Genomic DNA, 5,131 nt, shown 5'->3' with positions numbered 1-5,131 from the left:
TTAACGTGGTCAAGGTTACTTATCTCGTACATGCCAGTTTTCGTTTGAGGTTTTTCCACCGTTGTTCGTTCGGTTCCCCACTGATAGTGGTTTTGGGCCATGCTCTCGATAAGCTGGTAGGCATCAGCATAAGGTTTGTTCATTAGTGCACCACCTGCAGCGGCGTCTATTGTTAACCTTGTGTTGTATAAGAGACCATTATAAAATGTGTGAATTACTAACCAGTCTTCCAAACCATGGTGTGGGCAAAGTCTCATCATGTCTTTGTATCTTTCCCATGCTTCGAAAAGAGACTCGTTGTCTTTCTGTTTAAATCCTTTTATCTGGGCTCTTAACATAGCTGTTTTGCTTGGCGGAAAATATCGGGCAAGAAAAACTTTCTTCAACTCGTTCCAGGTGGTGACTGAGTTGGAAGGGAGAGATTGAAGCCATCTTCTAGCGCTATCTCTTAATGAGAAAGGAAAAAGACGAAGTCGAATTGCCTCTGAAGTGACACCATTAGCTTTAACAGTATCGGCGTATTGGACAAATACGGATAAATGAAGGTTTGGATCTTCGGTAAGATTTCCAGAGAATTGGTTCTGTTGCACAGCCTGCAACAGCGAAGGTTTAAGTTCGAAGTTGTTTGCTTCGATTGCGGGCGGAGCAATACTTGAATGCGGCTCATCTTGCGATGGAGCGGCGTAATCTCTAAGAGCACGAGCTGGTTCTGCCATCTCGGTAAAGAAGAAGATCTTTGAGATCAGGAAAATCTATAGGAGGGAGATTGTTTGCAGCACGATATTCCCGAATTCGTCGTAAGACTCGGAGATATAGCTCGATATCGTTGATTCGTAAATAGAGCGGTTCGCCTTGTGAGCGAGTGCGTGGCATACAAATCAACGAAAGAAGAATAGAAGAAAGAGAAACCTTAGTCTCTACAGCGTAACGGAAGAGTTACGATATCGATTAAATAAAAGTCCCCGGCAACGGCGCCAAAAACTTGATCGCTCGACTGTGTGAGTCGAGAATGGGATACAAACTGCAAGTGCACAGTTCTATCGCGTAGTTTTAAAAGATATCGATCCCACAGGGACTTATGAATCGATATACCGTTATCTAAGGTCACTACGTAAAGCTAAGGTGAAAAATGTTTGATTGTTTGGGGAAAAACTAAAAGCTAAACTAAGATCTAGATTAAATATTAATAAAACGGATATCGGTATGTAGTTCGTCAAAACTAGAGAATCAAGTCTTTGTCGGTTTCTTGGTTTTAAAATAAATCGTTTCAGTTAACTTTATTGGTTAAAGGTTTTATCTCAAACTCTCGCTCTGTTGAATAAACCATGATTTTATATTAATGTAGCTGTCACTTATAATTAAGTCAAAACCATATTTTGAAAGCAATAAAGTTGCAGAAACTCTTTTTAAGAAAACACTGACCGTTTTAAACACCCTTATCTCAAACTCTCGCTCTGTTGACTTAGGTTATACAATTAAATCCAAATGCTTAACTCTCGTCCTCACATTCAATCTTTAAAAATACTTTTTGGAAAAGGTCAGAATTTAATTAACTCTAAAACTTGCTCTCGCCCTGATCTAGAATTAATGCCTAACTTACACTGTCCAGTTAAAACCTCAAACTCTCGCTCTATTGATTTTAACTTCTTTATGTCCTTTACTTTTGTAAAAAATCTTGTTATTAAACCTGTAAGTTGAGACCGTAAAAAGATTGATTTCAATTTTAAGTTTAAATAGACCGACTCAGTCTTGATCCCTTATTCTGCTTACTTTACATACCGATATCTAGGCGAATTAGCCAGACATGCTAAATAAACAAGAATACATATCATGCATAAACAGACTCATTCCAGGCAGATAATATAGATAAATAATGAAACAAAATATTAAATAATGATTAAAGAACCTGAATGCGTAATACAATAGTCTTGAACACTCCACCACAAGCCGGTAGGATTTGTTCTTCGATTCTTCAATTAAACAATAAATTAAGCCAAGGAAATAAAACTAGAATCTAACGTAAGGTTAGATCCGATAAAAAGTTGCACAATAGTTTCCGGTGTAGAAACTATTATGCGAAAAATATCTAAATGCTAAAAAGGGAAAGGTAGATTGCAAGGGAAAATAATGTAGAACTTGCAAAAGAAATAAAATAAACAATGTTAAGTTGCTGGAAAAGAAAAATAAGCAAAAGCGTAAAAAGAAAGAAAATTGGCAAAGCTTCGGCAATGTGAGCGTGGAAAAACCGAGGAACCCTTTTAGGTTTTTGAGATAGCTATTTATATTGGTGCTGGTAACTGCTTTCCGTTTCCAAGTTTTTCAACGTGGCTAAATGCACGGCGTGGATATAGGACACAAACTCCTCAACGTCTCTTCTTCAAGTCTTCTGAGGGCGTTACTTGCGCCAAAAAAGTAGTGGAACGGTGTGACGCTCGTCACACCATGTGTGACGTCCGTCACAAGGTTGTTTTGCGTGACGCTCGTCACACACCCTGTGACGTCCGTCACAGGCACAGCATTGGTGACTTGTGCGCTTTGGGCTGGGCTTTGGCATTTGGTTCCTTTTCTCTCCTTTTTGCACCTCCTTTTCTTCCATTTTCACTTGTTCTTCAAAATAGACTACCTGAGACAAATAGGAAGAAAATACCACGTAATATCTCATAAAATGCAGTAAACCGAAATAAATAGTCATAGAATTTAATGGAATTAAGTCCTAAATATGATATAATTTCGTGTTATCAAACTCCCCCATACTTAGATCTTTGCTTGTCCTCAAGCAAAATTCAGCATAGAAATCGTTTTCAAAAATTTAGCCAGGCGAAGTTTCAAAACACACATCAATTCGTAATAGGTTGCAAGTGGATTTTGTTTAGAAGCAGCTTGAGTTTAATCTTGGCATCAACAACTACCGTTACAACTTAGATAACCCTACCTTATGCAAATCAGTTCAAGTAATGCCATTATAGCTATCCTAGTTCCTTTACTTTTATTTCACCCGCTTTCATTCTAGCGAAATCACATTAAGCCCTTTATCTTTTTCGCGCACATAGTGGAGTAACCGGTTAGTGATTATGATCCGCTTTTAGCTAGAAGTTCTGGTACATAAGTCGGATAACTTCGTTATTCAGTCCATTGCGAATTGTGGGGGATCGAACCGTAGTCCACCCTACCGAGTTCAGTACCAGATACCTACTGAACCAACTCATAATGGATTTTTCATATTGTGTTTTTGCATGATCTACAGCCTTTAGATTAAATGATCTGGTAAGGATCACCTAATTTAATCAGTGCATTTCCTGATATATTCATATATTTTATGTTACTTTGGGGATCATTCACTTATATTCATCGGCTCTCCACGTAGTTTGCTATTAAGATGGTGCTGACTTCTCGTATAAACTACTCGGGGTTATTATAAAACTAAAAGTTCGAGGAATCGGTATAATAGGTACTTATCCTGATCTAGCATGTTGAGGTTCTCAGAGCGTTGTTATGGTAATGATTTTTTTGTCTTGATTTCACTCAAGTTTTATAAAGTAAGCAACCTTTATACTTATTGGGTGTGTTAAAAATTTTTGTTATGGCTCAAGAAAATTGAGGGGAATAGATAATAGAAATTTTTCACATTAGGGACTTAACTTAAAATAAATCTATATTAAATTTTTTTTTTCAGATAATAAGAAAGGGAAAACAATGAAAGGGAAGGTAACATACTTGAAAAATGGAAATGGAAGTAACAAGTTTCCCCCCCATACTTAAATTAAACATTGTCCCCAATGTTTTAAGGAAATGAAATACAATATGGAAAGGAAAAAGAAACTACAACTAAGGTTGTCTTCCGCCTCTGGTTCTTGGACCTGGTGATCTCTGACGTAAGTCTAAGTTGTCGAACCTGCTGAACAACTCAGTAAACCGCTGGTCGGTTATGGCATTCCTAGCATCCTGTTGCTGTTGCATTTGACGCATCATCTGCAGCATTTCGACATTCTGTGCCTGCATACCATCGATAGCATCCATAATGTCGTCGTTGGTTGCAGGCCTTCTTCGTCGACGATGTTGGGAGGATGGGCCGGTTGCAGTACTGGAAGGGTTGAGCGGGACTGACTGTTGTGTAGGCGGATGATCACCTTGTTCCATTTCTTCAAACTCATCTGTTTGCGGGTTTGTTTGTGAAGGCTCGGTGGTTTCAGGAGCGTTTAGATCGTAGAGGTGGCGGTCGGGGTTTGTGACATCAGTGAGGGCAGTATTTGGTAGAACCACGCTTGGGACTGCCTGGTTGTTCACCATAAGATAATATCCTCCGCCTACTCTGTTCTTAATCAAGCGGCTGGATCGACAGTAGCTGATATCCATAGATAGGTGAGGTAGGGATTCTAAAGTTTGGAGTTTATCCCCTAGGTTTAGGCCAAGTGCTATGGTGGTGATTAATCCACCAATTATAAAAGGTTGCCTGCCTCTAGCACATAAGGTGCGGATATGATGAAAGAGAAAGGAGGCGGCGTTTACCTGAGTATCTGGTTCGAAGACGCACTGGAGGAAAAATAGTTCCTTTGAGTTGACCTTGCTGTTGTTTGGCCTTCCAAAAATTGTGTTTTGCAAATGCGGATAAAGTACCGGATAGTGGGGTTATGTATATGGGAGAGAAGGAGCTCTTCCCAGTTGTAGGTATCTATACCGGAAATTTTTTTAAAAAGGCCAAAAACGCCAACTGTGTTCCAGTTTGAGGTTGGAGGGATTCTGGCGTGCAGCAGACCTTCTGTGGGAAATTGTAGCATGGTACTCAATTGGTTTTGGGTTAAGGAGTACTCGGTGTTGAACATCCGGAAGGTTGCGGTACCGGTTAGAAATTCGTCTTCACCGCGGGAGTGGTGTAGTCGTATGAACTTAAGAATTCTAAGGTTAGGGATGGGTAGGTGGGTTGATTATGAGTGCAAAGGAAGGTTAAGTTGGCTTGACGGAGCATCCATTCGATACCTTGGAGTAGGCCTAATTGTTGTAAACAGGTTAAATCGGGGTACCTGGTGGAAGCGACGCCTCGCTGTTGGAAACGCTCGAATTGCTCCCTCTGATAATTGTCATCTACGGATCGGAAGATGATAGTTCCGAAATTCTGATTTCCCGCCATTGTGAT

At 39.8% G+C, this 5,131-nt stretch overlaps 1 pseudogene; it reads left to right on the top strand.

Moving 5' to 3' along the window:
• Positions 1 to 231: 231 nt before the first annotated feature.
• LOC127115108 (uncharacterized) lies at positions 232 to 331 on the top strand (annotated as a pseudogene).
• The last annotated feature ends 4,800 nt before the right edge of the window (positions 332 to 5,131 follow it).

Source organism: Lathyrus oleraceus, unplaced genomic scaffold (assembly GCF_024323335.1).
Source record: "Lathyrus oleraceus cultivar Zhongwan6 unplaced genomic scaffold, CAAS_Psat_ZW6_1.0 chrUn1076, whole genome shotgun sequence".
NCBI lineage: Eukaryota > Viridiplantae > Streptophyta > Magnoliopsida > Fabales > Fabaceae > Lathyrus > Lathyrus oleraceus.
The sequence above is the reverse complement of the archived record's forward strand: the minus strand, read 5'-3'. Positions and strand labels throughout refer to the sequence as shown.